At 38.5% G+C, this 19311-nt stretch overlaps 1 pseudogene; it reads left to right on the top strand.

Annotated features, from left to right (window-relative positions):
• The first annotated feature begins 1280 nt into the window (after nucleotides 1-1280).
• On the top strand, nucleotides 1281-17486 carry LOC116587256 (annotated as a pseudogene).
• Nucleotides 17487-19311: the final 1825 nt, after the last annotated feature.

Consider the following 19311-nt stretch of genomic DNA (forward strand, 5'->3'; position numbering starts at 1 on the left):
CTGAAAAATTGGGGGTGCCAAACTCATTTACTTTACCCATCCACTGCCACCCATCATTATCTCCCCATCCATCTACTCATCCAACCATCCATCCATCCATTTCCCTTAAACTCACTCCAAGTATCCATGCATCCAAAAATTCATTTGTGTCACTAAAATGGTAAGTCTCTCATTCAGAAAATAAAAAGAATTACCTGCCATGCAAAGCTTCTGTCTTTAAAAAAAATCAAAACTTTTTAAAATTGTTTTTCATGATCTTCAATGGGAAACCAACTAATAACTTGGTATGATTTTGCATTCTTCTCTAAAAAAAAAAAAACACCATAAAAAGCAATAATAAAGATAGAGTTAGGTCACATACCCCAGATTAATATTAACATGATGATACAATAGTTTTTTAATTCCAAAAGAATATATATATGATTTTAAATAAATAATAAAAAAGTAAAAAGTATGTTTTATTGCTGTTGTTTTCTTGCTTTCTCAGTCTTCAATCATAGGACCTGATAATATTATTGAGAACCTTATAATGATCCAGTCACTTTTATTCAATTTAAAGTACCGGAAGTTTCTACTTAAAGCTTTCGCTTAAAGGTATAGCTATTCTTCATCATACAAGTGAGAAAACAAAAATGAATAGAATGTCAAATAATTTCTCAAGATTGAACATATAATGAGTGGTATCCTTTGTACTGAAATACAGATCTTCTATTATCATACATAGTTCCCCATTCTTTTCTCTTTTAGAAAAAAAGGTTAAACATAAAGGTGGTACCTTCAAAGGTTTTTTATTCTGCCCCAAAATACTAAAGGCTAAGTTAAAAACCATAGTCCTCTGCAGCCCTACTTACCATCCTGGATTTCCCCCAAAACTCATGTGTAATAGAGTCTGACACCATTTTTGAGGTTGGACTGCTGACAGCTTTCAAACTCCACCTCCCTCTTAATCCTCTCTGAATCATCTTGGCAAAGTGAAAGTCTCAACATACCCTCCCTTGTGTAAGCAAGATTTTCAAGCCAAGCAAGTCAGATCCAAGTAGGGAAATCCTCACTTCCATCCCATTGAGAGGCTTCTATAAGTGCATTTAGACAAAAGTATGGGTTTAGCCTTTAAATGGCCCTGAATTCCAGCATGAACTGTGACTGACACCAGGCTAGTTGGAACCCTCTAACCAATGGCTGTGTGCTAGTCAGGCACTTTCCCCATTAAGGATGGTCCTCCAGGGCAAGACTGATACAATTTACAAGCCCAGAGAATGGTGTGAAGAAGAGTAGTCATCATGGCATATCATGAGATCCATACCTGTAAACATAGAAGGTGCACTAGAACCTTAGAAAATGCCTTTGCTACTGCTGCTGATTATACCTCTGTAGCGAAAAGAAAACCTTGACTAACAGAGTAATAGGGGAAAACACTGATCATAGATACCCCCCCGGAGTTAATTCAGGGAGTTAATTCAAACTCAGCTTAATCTAAGATCTCTCAAAATCACCAGTGAGAATGCCCCTCACCTTGATGATATTAAGTAGGACATTGTGAGGAAGAAACTTATAAATATGAACAGATTGGAAAGAATATCCTCTCCAAAATACATCTAATAACAACCAAAGGAAAGCAGAAAAAGAAGGAAAAGGCAAGATGGGAGGGTCAGGAAAGAAATTAAAGCAAAGTTCTTAGTTTTGACATGTGGAATTTAATATTATTTTAAAACTTTATAACAGAAAAAGGGCACAGATTTGTTTCTGTGCTTTTGACATCAGAGCTTCTAAATTACTTTTAACATCAGATGAGATGAATGAATGGCAAGACTTAATGATCTTCATCAGTACTTCATCAGTACATCAGAATAGCTATCTAAATTTATCAAGGTAATTCCCTGAAATTAGTTTTAGGAGTTTGTAACTCTTAAAAGTTACAAAACATTAGAAGACAAATGTGCCTGCCCTGTCATAACACATGAAATTAAATATCCCATAGTTAGAAGACCATTTGTTAAATAATCTCAAAGTGGACGTGGTAGCTCTTATCTAAAAAGTCATAAATTAAAATAAAATTAAGGTTTTGGCACTTACAGTCAGCATAACAAAAAAAAAAGATAATGTTGTATCTGCTCAACATATTAAAACTGTTAATACAACTCAATTTATATTAGAACAGTGCCTTTAAGGATTAAATCCTATTTAGTGGAGGAGTGATTATTCCCAGTGATTCTCCATTTAATAGCCTACTTTAGACTATTCCTAAACCTGGAAAGAATGAATGGTGCCTTGCAGGGGACTACTATAACTTTAATGCCATGCCCCATCTATCAGGGCTCCCATTTCCAATGTTATTGAAATTGCTGACCATATCTAAATACTCATAAATACTTCACAACCGAACAAATTTGGTGCATATTTTCTGTTTAATTTCTATTTCAACAAGCTCTCAACCACAATTTCTCTTCATCTTCATCTTGGAAGGATATAAATCCCTCATAACTGGCTTCTCATGGACTGCCTCAACAGCCCTGCTCATAAGCTTGGCTGGCAAGATCTTAACCACATTGAACTTTCTCCAGAAGCACATGTATTACACTGCTTTGAGGACAACTTGCTTTTACAGAGATTCATTGTGCACACTCATTCAAGACACAAACATTCACACAGGAGCTCACAAAGAGGGTTGTGCTGCTGTCCCACATAAAGCACAAGCTATGGGAGTTGGAGCAAGATGACAGAGGAGGAGGGGGACCCTATTTCAACCAGTTCCCTGAATTGAGCTGTATATCTACCAGACCACTCTGAACACACAGGAAATCAGCCTGAGATGTAAGAAGATATATCCAGATCTCTACAAACAGAGTATCTCTGGCGGTTGGTTTTGAGGTATGAAGCAGGGAGCCATGACTCTACAGGAAATACTGGAAGATAAATGGAAGGGGGAGGGAGTCTCTGGGATCTTGCACCCCCAGAGCACAAAAGCCTCCCATGCTGGGGACTGAGGACAGACTCACAGACCCACAGCAAAAAGGAAAGTTCTTTAGGGCAGCCCCCTAGATTGAAACCTGGAACTTCAGGGTTTGAGTGACCTGGGATCATGACCTGATTTGAAGGCTGAGGCTTTAACCCACTGAGCCACCCTGTGATTTACTAAGGAGAGGAGATATAATGGATTCCTTAAAGTATGAGAACTTTGACCTATTATTTGTTGAAGCATTTGACTTCTGTTCTTTCCTGGTTGCTGACAAGCTTCGGAAGCCATTTGTGTCAATTCTTCCCACCCCATTTGCCAGTGTGGACTTTGGGCTACCAATCCCTATGTCTTATGTTCCAGCATTCCATTCCTTGCTAACTGACCACATGGACTTCTGGGGAAGAATGAAGAATTTTCTGATGCTCTTTGATTTCTTCATGAGGCAATGGTGAATCCAGTCTGCATTTGACAGCACCATTAAGGAACATTTCCCAGAAGGTTCTAGGCCTGTTTTGTCTCATCTTCTAAGGAAAGCAGAGCTGTGGTTTGAGCTCTGACTTTGCCTTTGAATTTACTCAGCCCCTGTTACCCAGCATTGTGTATGTTGGAGGCTTAATGGTGAGACTTGTTAAAGCAGTACCACAAGAAAGTGAAACCTTTACACTCAATATGGACTTATGTAAAGCTTTTAGTGCAGAGTTGTTGACTCCTCTGCCAATGGGAACTGGGAGTAAAGTAGGATGAGATAACAAAACAGCTAGGATGTACCTTTTTATTTTAATTTGATTTAATTTAAATCAATTTCATTTAAATTTTTATTCCATTCTGTTATTTTATAATTTATTTTACTGTGGTAAGAATGGCAATATGGGATCCACCTTCCTAACACATTTTTTAAAAAAGATTTATTTATTTATTTATTTGACAGGCTGAGATCACAAGTACGCAGAGAGGCAGCCAGAGAGAGAGAGAGATGTGAGGGGGTGGGGGTGGGTGGAGCAGGCTCCCCGCTGAGCAGAGAGCCCGATGCAGGGCTTGATCCCAGGACCCTGGGATCATGACCTGAGCCAAAGGCAGAGGCTTTAACCCACTGAGCCACCCAGGTGCCCCTTCTAACACATTTTTAACATATACCACATAACTATTGACTATATGTACCATGTTGTGCCTTAGATCTCTATATCTTATTCATTTCACTTAACTGTAACTTTTCCTCCTTTGAATAGTAATTACCAATTACCTACTTCCCCCAACCCTTGGAAATTAATGAGTGCTTTTTTTTTTTTTTACGTAGGTAAATTTTAAAAAAATTAATTTTTTAAAATTTCTTTTCAATGATCCAGAATTCATTGTTTATGCACCACACCCAGTGCTCCATGCAATATGTGCCCTCCATAATACCCACCACCAGGCTCACCCAACCTGCCACTCCCCTCCAAAACCCTCAGTTTGTTTCTAAGAGTCTACAGTCTTTCATGGTTCATCTCTCCCTCCAATTTCTCCCAACTCACTTCTCTCCATTTCCCCATGTCCTCCATGCTATTCCTTATACTCCACAAATAAGCAATACCATATGATAATTGACTCTCTTTTCTTGACTTATTTCACTCGGCATAATCTCTTCTAGTCCTGTCCATGTTGATACAAAAGTTGGGTATTCATCCTTCCTGATGGAGGCATAATACTCCATAGTGTATATGGACCATATCTTCTTTATCCATTCATCCGTTGAAGGGCATCTTGGCTCTTTCCACAGTTTGGCAACTGTGGCCATTATTGCTATGAACATTGGGGTGCAGATGGCCCTTCTTTTCACTACATCTGTACCTTTGGGATAAATACCCAGTAGTGCAATAGCAGGGTCATAAGGAAGCTCTATTATTAATTTCTTAAGGAATCTCCACACTGTTTTCCAAAGTGGCTGCACCAACTTGGATTCCTACCAACAGTGTAATAGGGTTCCCCTTTCTCCACATCCTCTCCAACACTTGTTGTTTACTGTCTTGTTGATCTTGGTCATTCTAACTGGTGTAAGAAAGGTGGTATCTCAATGTGGTTGTGATTTGAATCTCCCTGATAGTTAATGATGATGAATATTTTTTCATGTGCCTGTTAGCCATTTCTATGTCTTCTTTGGAGAAGTGTCTGTTCATGTCTTCTGCCCATTTTTTGACATGATTATCTGTTTTGTGTGTGTTGAGTTTGAGGAGTTCATTATAGATCCTGGATATCAACCTTTTGTCTGTACTGTCATTTGCAAATATCTTCTCCCATTCCATGGGTTGTCTCTTTGTTTTGTTGACTGTTTCCTTTGCTGTGCAGAAGCTTTTGATCTTGAGGAAGTCCTAAAAGTTCATTTTTGCTTTTATTTTCCTTTGCCTTTGGAGACATATCTTGAAAGAACTTGTTGTGGCTGATATCAAAGAGGTTACTGCCTATATTCTCCTCTAGGATTCTGATGGACTCCTGTCTCATGTTGAAGTCTTGTATCCATTTCAAGTTTATCTTTGTGTAAGGTGTAAGAGAATGGTCAAGTTTCATTCTTCTACACATAGCTATCCAATTTTCCGAACACCATTTATTGAACACTTTTTTCCACTGTATATTTTTTTCCTGCTTTGTCAAAGATAATTTGACCATAGAGTTGAGGGTCCATATCTGGGCTCTCTACTCTGTTCCGCTGGTCTATGTGTTTGTTTTTGTGTCAGTACCATGCTGTTTTGGTGATCACAGCTTTGTAGTAAAGCTTGAAATCAGGCAACGTGATGCTCCCAGTTTTGTTTTTCTTTTTCAACATTTCCTTAGCAATTCGGTGTCTCTTCTGGTTACATACAAATTTTAGGATTGTTTGCTCCAGCACTTTGAAAAATACTGGTGGAGTTTTGATCGGAATGGCATTGAAAGTATAGATTGCTCTAGGCAGTATAGACATTTTAACAATATTTATTCTTCCGATCCATGGGCATGGAATGGTCTCCCATCTTTTTGTGTCTTCTTCAATTTCTTTCATGAGTGTTCTATAGTTCCTTGAGTACAGATCTTTTACCTCTTTGGTTAGGTTTATTCCCAGGTATCTTATTGTTCTTGGTGCTATAGTAAATGGAATTGATTCTCTAAATTCCCCTTTTCTATTTTAGTTGTTAGCATGTAAGAAAGCAACTGATTTCTCTACATTGATTTTGTATCCTGCCACATTACTGAATTGCTGTATGAGTTCTAGTAGTTTGGGGGTGGAGTCTTTTGGGTTTTCCATATAAAGTAGCATGTCATCTGTGAAGAGAGAGTGCTTGACTTCTTCATTGCCAACCTGGATAACTTTTATTTCTCTTTGTTGTCTGATTGCTGTTGCCAGGACTTCAGAGTATTAGAATTGGCAAGAGTGTGTATGCTTGTCGTGTTCCTCATCTTAAAGGGAAGGCTGTCAGCTTTCCCCATTGAGGATGATAGTCACTGTGGGTTTTTCATAGTTAGATTTGATGAAGTTGGGGAATGTTTCCTCTATCCCTATACTTTGAATCATTTTAATCAGGAACAGATGCTGTATTTTGTCAAATGCTTTTTCTGCATCAATTGAGAGGACCACGTGTTTTTTCTCTCTTGATTCTATGGATATGAGTTTTAGATATTTCATATAATTAAAATCATGTAATATTTGTTTATGTCACTTAGCATAATGTCATTAAAATTCATCCAAGTTTTCATATATTGTAAAATTTCCTTCTTTTCCTTTAAGATTTTTTATTTGCTTATTTGACAGAGAGAGAGAGAGAGAGAAGATTGAACACATGAATTGGGGGAAGAGGTAGAGGGGCTCAATCTCAAGACCCTGGGATCATGACCTGAGCTGAAGGCAGACACTTAACCAACTAAGCCACCCAGGTGTCGAATAAAATGTCTTTCTTTTAAGGGGGTAAGTAATATTCTTTTGTGTTTATCTATCTATACATGATAATTTTTTACCTATTCATCTTTAATGGACATTTTGGTTGTATCCATGTCTCAGCTCTTATGAATCCTGCTTTAATTAATATGGGAGTGCAGAAATCTTTTTGATATCCTGATTTATTTTCTTGGCTATATACACAGAAATCAGATTGATGAATCATTAGGTGGTTGTATTTGTAATTTTTTGAGGAATCACTACACTGTTTGCCACAGTGGCTATACCACTTTGCATTTCCAGCTACTAGTTGGAAACTAGTATATAAATGTTATAATTTCTTCATGTCTTCAACACTTGTCTTTCTGCTTTTTGGTATTAGCTGTACTGACAGATATGAAGAGAAACCTCATTGTGGTTTTGATTTGTGTTTCACAGATGACTAGTGCTTTTTGAGCCTTTTTTCATGTATCTGTTGGCTGTTTGTATTTTGTCTTTGGATAAATGTCATTTAAATACTTAGCCCACTTTTTAATCTAGTTATAGCAATTTTTCTTTTTTTACTTTTTGCTATTGAGTTGTAGTCCTCTCTGTATATTTTGGAGATTAACCTCTTATCAGGTATATTGTTTTTAATACTTTCTCTAGGTTGTATTAATGTATTAATACATAATAATAATAATTAATGTATTATTCTCTAGGTTGTATTCTCTAAATTGTCTTTTTAGTCTTTATAGAGCTTTCTGGTTTGATATAGTCCCACTTGTTTATTTTTGGTTTTGTTGCCTGTCCATGGTCCTATATCTCTGAAATCATTGGCAAGACCAAAACCATGAAATTTTCCTCCCATGTTTTCTTCTAAGAGCTTTGTAGTTCATGTCTTATTTTTATTCTTTCATCAATTTTGAAATTTTGTATGATGTAAAGGTCCAAATTTATTTTTTTTTTAAAGATTTTATTTATTTATTTGACAGAGAGAGATCACAAGTAGGCAGAGAGGCAGGCAGAGAGAGAGAGAGAGAGGAGGAAGCAGGCTCCCTGCTGAGCAGAGAGCCCGATGCGGGACTCGATCCCAGGACCCTGAGATCATGACCTGAGCCGAAGGCAGCGGCCTAACCCACTGAGCCACCCAGGCGCCCCTCCAAATTTATTCTTGTTTATGTGGCTATCCATCTGCTGGAATTCTGATGAGAGGGTATTTTCAAAACTATCTGCCAGCTCTGGTGAATTTGTTTAACCTTTGTCTTGGGTGCAGTACCCCTTCATTTAGTTTCTGGATTTCTTACAAAGAGAATTTGACCATGAAATTTTGCCAAATTGGTGTGTTTTCAGGGGGAAAGAATGTTCAGGGATTCCTACTCTGCCATCTTGCTGACTCCAGGATCTACTTTTAAGGAAGCCCTTCCTGTAAGGGTAATGGAAGTATTGTTAGGTCCTACATGACCCTGCTATTGTGAACCTCCTTGAGGAACTCTTAAGCTCTTCCTATTCCTTACCCTGGTCCTAATCTTGCTGGTAAAAATGCTTCAATATGTTGACATTTTAATTTTAATTTTTTTATGATCACATGCATAATAATTATGAAGTGAGAGGCTACCGCATGAAACGATTTTTAAGGAGATTGGTTATCTATGATGAAATATATTTTGAAGAGAGAAAGAGAGAGATTGAGAGAGACATAGAGGCCACTGGGTGGCTCAGTTGGTTAAGCATCTGCCTTCAGTTCAGGTCATGATCTCAGGGCCTTGGGATGAAGTCTGCATTGGGCTTCTTGCTCAGTGGGGAGTCTACTTCTCTCTCTACCCTTCCCCCTCTTCATGATCTCTCTCTCACTCTCTGTCTCTCTCAAATAAATACATAAAATCTTAAAAAAACTAAAGAGACATAGTATAACAAGGCAGGACTGGGTGCGACTGACAGCAAGACCTGCAGCTGTCATCTCCAATGGCTCCTTTTCTCTAGAGCTCCCATCCCTGACTCAGTCTAAAGTTTCTGATTTGATTGGTCTGGGATTGGAGCTAGGTATTGTAAGTTTTAAATGCTACTCAGCTGGTATGAATGCAGAGCTTGAACTCAGAACCACTGCTCTAGAAGTTATCAAAATGAAGTAGAGCTGAGATTAGGGGCTGCCTGTTGCCTGTAGGTACTGGGTTGGTATTATATGGAATTTACTTCATAGATTGTATATCATGCCACCTTGGGGGAACAGTGATGGTCTCCAATTTTATAAATGAGAGGACAGACATTCAGGTGAGATATATATATATATATATATATATATATATATATATATATATATATATTTAATTTTTAAAAAATTTTTAATTTTTTTTCCCTAGTACCATTCAGCTCAGAGCACCAAAGCCTAGATGTGGACTGGGCTTTCTAGGCACCAAGTTCTCCACCCTTCCTCTGCTGGCCTTGTATTGAGTGAACAGAAAAAGCTGGGGAATGATTCATGGGCAAAATGGACTTTGGTTCATGGTGGCATTTTCAAAGAAATGGAACTGGGGAGGAAGAAACAGCATGTTGAGAGAATAGGAGGTCCAGTGTGTGGAGGTATAAGTAAGATGGCCATGAGGCTGGGTTCCTTCAGTGACACTGGCCACACTAGAGTAGTGGAAGGTTCAGTTGAACGAATAAGACCAGAACAAAACACAGGTCTTACCTGACATGATGGTGAGTTAGGTCTTGGAACTGAGACAGGAATTATTGAGGTGGAGAATAATGGAAGTTAGAGTGTGTAATCCGTGAGACAGCAAACAGTTGTGTAATTTTTCTTCTCTCCTTTCCTATTTTTTTTTTTTTACTGTGACCAAATATACATAGTGTGAAATTTACCACTTAAACCACGTGAAGAGTACAGTTCAGGGTCATTAAGAACTTCCATACTGTTGGCAACCATCACCGCATCTCCAGAACATTTTCTTCTTTCCAAACTGAAACTTCATACCCACTCAACCATGACTCCTTATTTCCTCTCTGCCTCCAGACCCTGGAAACCACTGTTCTCCTTTTGTCATATGAATTTGACAACTATAGGTAACTTATATAGGTGGAATCATACAATTTTTATTCTGTGATGGCTTATTTCACTTTGCATAATGTCTTCAAGATTCAATCATGTTTTAGCATGTGTCCAAATTTCTTTCCTTATTAGGTTGAGTAATATTTCATTGTATGTGTATACCACATTTGTTTATCTATTCATCTATCCAAGGCACTTGGGTTACTTTCAATATTGGCTATTGTGAATAATGCTGCTATGTTCATTAACAGTAATGTAAAATATTTGTTTGAGCCCCTGCTTTTAATTCCTTTGGGAATATACTGAGAAATGGAATTTCTGGGTTGTATGACAATTATATATTTAATTTTTTCAGGAACTGCTATATAGTCCTTTAGAGTGACTGCCCCATTTTACATTTCTGTCAACAATGCATAAGAGTTCCAACTTTTCCATATTTTCATAAATACTTGTCATTTTCTGTTTGTGTGTGTGTTTTACTTTTGTTTTTAGCCCTCTTAATGGTTGGGAAGTACAGTCTCACTTTGATTAGATTAGAATTTCCTTGATTAGTGATGTTCACCATTTCATAAGCTTATTGGCTTTTTATATGTCTTCTTGGAGAAATATCTAAGTCTTTGCCCATTTTGAGTTATGGTTTTATCCAGTTTTCAACATCATTTGTTGATAATACTCTCTTTTACTTTATCAGTGGTCTTGGCACATTTGTCATAAGTTATTTGACCAAATGTATATAAGGGTGTATTTTCTGGGATAGCTTTTATTTATTGATATATCTCTCTATCTATCTTTATACCAGTCACACATTATTTTGATTATTGGATTATTGTTGCTTTTTAGTAAGTTTGGAAATCTGGAAAAGTGAGACCTCCAACTTTTCTTTTTTTCCCAAGATGTTTTGGGTACTCAGGTTCTTTTGAAATTCCATATGAATTTTAGGATAAGTTTTCTATTTCTGCAACAAAATATTTTTTGCTATTGATAAAGATTGTATGTATCTGTAGATCACTTTGGTTTATATTGACATCTTTATAAAGCATTAAGTCTTCAAACTCATAAAGCCTGGACTTCTTTCCATTTATTTATGTCTTCTTAATTTTTTTGACAATATCTTATAGTTTTCAATGTAAAATCTTTCATTTCTTTGGTTAAGTTTATTCCTAAGTATTTTATTTTTGAGCACATTATAAATAGAATTGTTTTACTCATTTCCTTCTTGAAATGTTCATTTTTTAAAATATTTTATTTATTTATTGGACAGAGAGAGAGAGAGAGAGATCACAAGTAGGCAGAGAGAGAGAGGAGGAAGCAGGCTCCCCGCTGAGCAGAGAGCCCAATGTGGGACTCTATCCCAGGACCCTGAGATCATGACCTGAGCCGAAGGCAGCGGCTTAACCCACTGAGCCACCCAGGCACCCCTGAAATGTTTATTATTAACATACAGTATTGCAATTGATATTTGTGAGCTAATTTTTTTTTTGGTGTTTTTGGTACTTTTCATTACTGTTTATTAGTTCTGACAGGGTTTTTTGTTGTGTTTGGAATTGTTACATATAATATGGTGTTACATATAATATCTACATGTAATATTATCTTGTATGCCATTATTTCCTTAAGCAATTGTTGTGCTTCTTTCTCTTTCTCTTCTCTTGTGATCTTCACAACATATACATTAATCCATATGATAGGGTCCTATGAGTCCCTAGACTCCTTTCCATTTTCTGGATACTTTCTCCATTTTGCTTCTTATATTTGATGTTTTAAATGCCCTGCCTTCAAGCTGAGTACATCTATCTTTGGTTTGTTTAGGCCTGCTGTTGAAATATCCTACTGAATTTTTTAATTTAATTATTGTATTTTTCAGCTCCAGATTTCCTTTGCTCTTTTTAAAAAAATTCTGCACTTCTTGATATTATCAGCTTTATTCATATATTGTCTTCCTGATTTTCTTTAGATCTTTGTCCACATTTTTCTTTAGTTTTTTGAACATATTTAGTCAACTTTGTAAGTCTTTGTTTAGTAAACCCAATTTCTGTGTGTCCTCAAGGGGGGTTTCTGGAGATTTATTTTCTTCCTTTGGATGACTTGTTTCTGTCTTTTTTTGGTGATCTTTTGTAGAAAATTGGGCATTTGGAAGTACAGTCACCTCAGCCAGTGTTTGCAGACTACCATGAAAGAACCTTACTAATTAGTGGGGCATGTTATGAGTTTTTGGAAGAGCCAGGGGCAAAGGATTAAAGTCTCTTAGATATTTTTGGGTATTTGTCCTGTCTAGGACATTTATTTGCATTTATTTATTTATATGCATTTAATTAATTAATTAATTAATCTATTTATTTATTCAACTCTGATTCTTCCTGCATACTTGACTAATTTTAATGTCTTATGTTCCCAGAGACTCTCACCCAGATTCTGTTCAGGGCTTTAGGTGTTCTATTTTAGTTCTTGCCCCAAGACTCTAAGTTCTGTGGAATTGTGCATGTTTTAAATGCCATGGTGCCACTATTACCTTACAAGAGTCCTGCCAGCCTGATATCTGGACTATATTGCCATTCCCAGTGAAAGTTCCAAGTTTGGTGAGACCGAAACTTGCCACTTGGGAGCCCACAGAGTGGTTGTAATGTTGCAATTTTTTTCTGTTCTTCTGCTGCTGGGGAAGGCAAGGCCAGCACTGCTGCCTCTGGACTGTGACATGCCTCTCCAGGAAGAGGGTAGGACAAGGGAGAGTAAGAATGCCATAGAAAGTTCCAGCATTTTGAGTGTGTTTTTTGTCCCTCGATGGGCATATGTAGTTTCTGTATATACTGTTTCCCCAAGGCCTATAAAGTTATGAAGTCAGTCTTTAGTTCTTCTTGTTTTAAATGTTTCTGTGGGGAAATGAGAGCCTTCACCTTCTTATCCTGACATCATATTCTGCCTTTTCTAATTTTAAGTAATAGATTTATATTGATCATTATAATTATAAAAGGGCAATGAAACTGTTTTAAGGGTTCCTTTGGAGTAGTAATTTTTAGAGTATTGTGCTGCATGGAGTCATGTAAAGCCCGAGTGGAGCAATGGGGTAGAGGCTGGGATCTGGAAACATCTAAAAATACAAAGGAAAGAAGAAAAGTGTTTTAAAGAATTGAAAAAACTGAATGAAACTTAGGGTTGGGTAATTACTTTTTAGATACAAAACCTATGACATGTTTTGGGAGAGGGTTGGTAAATGGGCTAAATTGAAATTAAAATTTCTGTTCTGAGAAAGACAGTCCTAAGGGAATAAAAGTAAGAAACTCAAACCCAAAGTAAATGCTTGTAGAAGAAATATCTGATAAAGACTATTGTAAGAAATACACAACCATATACACAAAATATACAAAAAACCCCTTAAATCTCAATAATAACAATAAAAAACCCCAATCAAAAATTTTAAAATGGTTAAACCTTCCCAGACCCCTTTACAAAGAGGACAGACAGATAGCTAATAAGCATATGAAGGAGACAATAATAAAAACATTTCCCCATCATCTACCTCAGCCTCCAGAAAGCATGCTGCCCCCGACTGGGCCAGGACAGCAACTGGCATTCTCCCAGGCACTAGCACCTCTGCTCTGGCATTGGAACACTCTGAAATGACCATACCTCCCCACACCTAGAATGAGGGATGAAGATAACCCCGGGATCAATGAAGGAAGAGATTCCCACCACCTCCACTTTCCTTTGCTATAAAACACTGTTATACACACAAGTCCTGGATCTAGATGTTGGTGCTATAGTATGCTTTGAATGCCTCAAGGGCAACTTGGACTATTGTGGAAGTGGCTGGACACCTACAGCTGTCTTCACATTCGTTTGTGATTACTTAAAGTGTTTATATGGTAAGATGTGTCCTGAGATCTCAGAGAAATGACTTCAAGTCCAACAGACAATGGATATGAGCAGAGGGCAGAGGACACTGAGCTTTCCAGGGCTAGGAGAACCTAGTGAGCTCTAAGCACTGACAGGAAGATGTATTCAGTAAATAGCTGACTTTCATTTCAAAGCATCCAGGCTTTCATGAACAACTGTGTTAATCTCCTTTCCTTTCTTACCTCTCTCTAGGAGTGTGAGAATTTCATTGCCGTGTAGGGAGACTGGTTTTGTCCTTGTGGCCCTAAGCTCCATTGTAACAGCTATCAGTCCCAGGAAGTTCTCAGGGAGATGAACAGTGCCTTTGCTCATCTGTCCCAAGGGGTGATATGGAAGTATAATCCTTCTTGTTGGCCCAAAGATGTCAAATTGGCAGCAGATGTGAAAATCATGGACTGGCTTGCTCAGAATGACCTCTTGGGTGAGGAGTGCCTGGATCTTCTTTTCTCTTTCTATTTATGTATATTTAGGTTTCCACTGGGCAACCCCACCAGCATGAGAAGGGCCATTTAGTAGCTAAAGGTAATCTTTAGAGGAGGAATAGAGCAGCCAGCTGGAGTTCTTGGGAAATCAGGCTTGGCTTCCCAAATGGCTTCAGCTGCCATGTTTTCTTCTTCCTTTCTATTCCAGTCCTGATTCTTGCCACCAGAAGCAGTATTTTCATTAGGTTATTTGGAATTTACCATATTTGGCACAGACCAAGGTTGTCCAGACACAATCAAAGACAGTTTGCGGACTCTGGGATTACATTTGGGGTTCTTGTTGCCACTGTTGTTCCTAGCCTCTTGAGTCCCTGGTAGGCCACAAGCCATTATAGAAACACTCCAATCAATACACATTGGTTCTTCCTCTTTTTCCCCAAAAGGTGTACTCACACTTTCACAAAGTTTATGTTGACAGTGTCTCAAGAATGTGCCAAAACTTCTGAGTGTGAAGCTAAGTAACCTCTCAGCCAGTTATTTTGTCCATCCAGCTCTCTGGTAACAGAGAACTTCTTGTACCCAAATAGGTTGTCTTTGTCCTGTGCCACTTTTTAGAGCCTCCTCACTACCAAAACCACTGATTACATCAGAAGTTGATCTCTAAGACTATGGCTCACAAACATATTGAGAAGTTATGATATAGGGTTCTACACATGGTGTAGGGAAAAAGGTTTCTAATTTTCAAAGAAACACAAATAGATTCTTTTAATTAATTAATTAATTAGTTAGTTAATTTTTAGTTATTATGTTCAATTAGCCAGCATCTAGTACATCATTAGTTTTTGATGTGGTGTTCAATGATTCATTAGTTGTGTTATAACACCCAGTGCTCATGACCACAGGTGCCCTTAATAATATGCATTACCCAGTCACAAATAGATTCTGATGCACATCCCTATTGAGAAGCAGTGTTTGACATGAACTCTTCATTATCAACATTGTTTTAGTTTTCTCTAAATAATAGTGGGGTGAGCACACAGGAACTGGATATACCTAGATGGGTGGTCCATCATTGCCTACTTTAGAGGATTTCTTAAGAAATTGAGGAGAAAGGACATACAGTGTAAGTTTGATGAATGCCATATGAGATGTGATGTTAGTGACGGTGTTAGCCTTCACGTAAGCGGGAAATGAATGGGCAGTGAAAGGGAGAGCCTGAGACCTACAAAGTAAGAAACAGACAAGACACAGAGAGGGAGAGAGAACACAGAGAGGGAAGCAAAGAGAGAAAAAGGATAGAAAGAAGGTTGGATGAATGGGAGGAAGAATATGCCTTACTTACTACCCTTCTCTACAGATTTCCCTGAGCTCCAAGTCTTAGATGGATTGATTTGGAGGAGTCTCTGTACAGAGTCAAGGCAAGAATTTTGTATTCTGGAATATGCTCCCTTGAGTGGTCTAAAACTAAATCAGTAAATCCATTTTATCTAACATACCTTGAGATCCTTTGGTATTTTTTCCTACCCAAATACATTCCCTGGTGTTCTGAAGTTTTCATCTTGAAATATTCTGCTCTGTTCCTGATCTGCAACAGCTAACCCACAGATCTGTCTGTCTCTTTGTCACGCATGGTGGATTGAATAGCATAATGGAGGCCATCCAACATGGTGTACCCATGGTGGGGATTCCTGTCTTTGGAGACCAGTCTGACAACCTGGTCCAAGTAGAAGCCAAAAGTTTGGTGTCTCCATCCAGCTAAAGCAGATCAAGGCAGAGACATTGGCTCTGAAGATGAAGGAAGTTATTGAACACAAGAGGTATGGAGTTCTCTGGGCTTGTGTTCACTTAGGCTGAATGAAGACATTAAGCAAAAAGGGCAACATGTGGCTCTTTTTTTTGTAATAAAAGCTGAAACTTCTGGGACATGGAATGATATCTGTGTGATATTAACAGATGACCTATTTTTCTGAGAACAGGACTAGGCAATTTAGGTTAGATGTTGTGAGCAATTTTTCCCTAAGTGTTGTGAGGACTCTGACCTACTTACATAGGGTCTCTGAGAGATCTTATATTTGGGGGCTACTGATAATAGAATTACACTGAGCAGGAGGACACCTTCTTGTTCCCTAATATGCCACAGTGTTTCCTGCTTCAGACCATTTGTCAGTGTTGTTCCATCAGACATCCCTTCTTCTTTTCACAGGTCTGTCTCCTTCTTGACAGTTGGGTTCTTCTCCAGTACCCTCATATCAGAGAGGCAGGTGGTCTTTGTGTGACAGTCCTCAATGTGTCCCTTTCTTCCACCCTCTTCAATCATGATTCATTTTTCCTTCTTAACACTTCTCAGGATCAGTAACTACCCCATTTCTTTCTGTTTTAATTTACTGAGTGTCCCTCACACTAGCAAGTAGAGAGTTACCCTCGACAGCCCAGTGTCTCTTGTTTTTCCCTGTGTTCTCAGGGACTATCACAGGGCCTGCCACAAAAGTAAGTTGGGATGAATTTCTCTTAAGTAAGTCAGTAAAAGGGCCCATCTTCTCTTTGGTAAATTCCCTTCTGGCACAGTGATGGGAAAATCACAATGGACTGGGTGTCTTATTAGGGTCTCAAGGACATTTACTCTGAATCCAGGGTATGTTCTATCACATGTATTCCTATATACTCTTTCCTTTAGCCTACTGTAAGTGTCCTTGTGTAGAGGCGTGTTTACAGTTCAGACACTTCTTTATAGTTTTTCCCCCTGGGTAGAGACTCATCCTTACACTTAGTAAGTGTACACTTTTTTTTTTTTTTAAATAATTTAGCACTTTTAGCACTAGGCATGCATCTTTGCATGGAAAGACCAGCCTGAACTTTTCAATGGTACCCAGCTAAACTCTAACAAGTCCAGGCCAACAACTTTTCCTTGAAACAGAGTCTTTTGTGCATATAACTGAAAGTGTGTGTGTGTGTGTGTGTGTGTGTGTGTGATACAAGGTCTCTAAGAGTTCTAAGACCACATGAGTAATGCCCAACCTCTGTCTCTGCCAACAGGTACAAGTCAGCAGCTATGGCCACCAGCATCATCAGGCGCTCCCACCCCCTGACCCCTGCCCAGAGGCTGGTGGGCTGGATTGACCACATCCTCCAGACAGGGGGTGTAGCCCACCTCAAGCCCATGGCCTGCAGCAGCCGTGGCATGAACAGTACCTGCTGGATGTCTTCTTGTTCTTGCTGGTGGTCACCCTGGGCACCCTGTGGCTCTGTGGAAAGCTGCCAGGCATGGTGGCCAACTGGCTGTATGGGTTCAGGAAGCTGAAGAAAGCCTGATGGAGGTGCAGCCTTGATGCATGTTTGGGGAGGTCTTGGTTGTAGAAGGATTTCCCCTCACACAGGGCACCGCTGGTGTCTTCTCATATTCATACTTGAGGGTGTACAAAAATTGATTTTCACTATTTTCTGCCTCCCTTAGAAATTCTTATGAAGCAATCTTCAGATTCTGTGCTTATATTTGCTTTTGCATTTTCAGATTGAAGTAAATTTTCCTTAAAAGTTTTAAATGTATGTTACCTTGTGGATTAAAACATAGTAAAGAAAACAGTACATATCCAGGATAGGCCCAGAAACCCTAGTTTTTAATTGGTTAATTCTGGGATTATGACCACATGTTGAAATAATTCAAATGGAGGATGAAGCAGCTACTATGAAATACTCCATGCAGAAGTGGCAAGAGGCCCACCCTTGCTCATGTCAAGATAAGATTTTCTAGGTAGAATGCAGAGCTGGTGGCAGGTGTCTACCAGGTTCTGTGAGTTCTCGTGTTGTATGATGTCACCTACAGCCACAAGCACGTCCATGAAGACATGCGTGTGTGTGTGTGTGTGTGTAGTTCAAGTTTTATTTCTGCAATTCTTATGAAATCTCTGAAATTTGTCTCTGTAATAATTCCTGAAAGGCAGACCTGAAGCTTTCTCTGTGTTGTCATTAGAATAAATAGCAAAGACTCTTCCCCCTTGAAGGGACCAAGGAATGAGGCTTCCAGCTGATGAGTCCTGTTCCCACTCTCACCCTGTCATCCTGCCTGAACACTTATAACTCAGAGAAGCCAGCTCTGTGCCTACTCCTTCCTAAGTTTCACTTTCATCCAAGGAATCTGATCCAAGGCAGCCGGTGAACCGGGCTGATGCCTCCAGTCTCTTTTCATTGAAATCTTCTCCTTGGGGCAGACTGTCAGCATGGCCTTGATGGTATGGACATCTGATCTCATCATTCCCTGATTCAGATCCTTTGTTGGTTCTCCTTGCATGGGATATAGCCTTCTGTGATTTGTTTCAGGTTACCACTTCCAAAGGTAGCTGGAAAACTCTGAAATAGACCCACATAGACATCTTTAGTTGATTCATGAAGGTACACAAACAAGTCAATGGGAAAAGAAAAATCTCCCATCAAATTGTACTGGAACAACTGATATCTGAATGACTTATATTTTTTCCTTAATAACATACACAAAAAACATTGACTGTTACTATGTACCATATACAAAAACTAACTCATAGTGTATCATCAACCTAAATGTGAACACTGAAGCTATGAATATTCTAAAGGAAAGTCATCCTAGTCTTACGATTGCACAGATTTATTATTCAGATCACACAAGCTAAAATCATAAAATAAATACATTTGATAAATTGGATTTTATAAAAAGGAAAAACTTTCACTCTTCTAAAGACATGTACAAGAAAATAAAAATGTAAGCCATCAGCTGGGAGAAAATATTGCAGCACATTTCTCAGACAAAACCCTTGTATATAGAATATCCAAACAAATCTCACAACCAGTACAGAAATGAACAAAAGGTTTGAGCAGACACTTCTCAAAAGAGGATATGCAAAGGGCCAATAATCACATGAAAAATTACTTGACACATTGGTGATTAGAGAAAAGCAAAATAAAACCACAGTATCATAGCACACCTACTAGAATGAGTAAAATTAAAAAGACTGATGATATGAACAGTTATAATGCAAAGAGACATAGCTACTGGCACTCCTATCTGTTCCATTGCTGAGGGGAGTGGGAAATGGTGTAGCCACACACAGGAAAATTGCTCTGCAGTTTCTCAGTTCAGCCACACTGGCCACATGACCAAGACATT

Source organism: Mustela erminea, chromosome 3 (genome assembly GCF_009829155.1).
Source record: "Mustela erminea isolate mMusErm1 chromosome 3, mMusErm1.Pri, whole genome shotgun sequence".
In the NCBI taxonomy this organism is placed as follows: domain Eukaryota; kingdom Metazoa; phylum Chordata; class Mammalia; order Carnivora; family Mustelidae; genus Mustela; species Mustela erminea.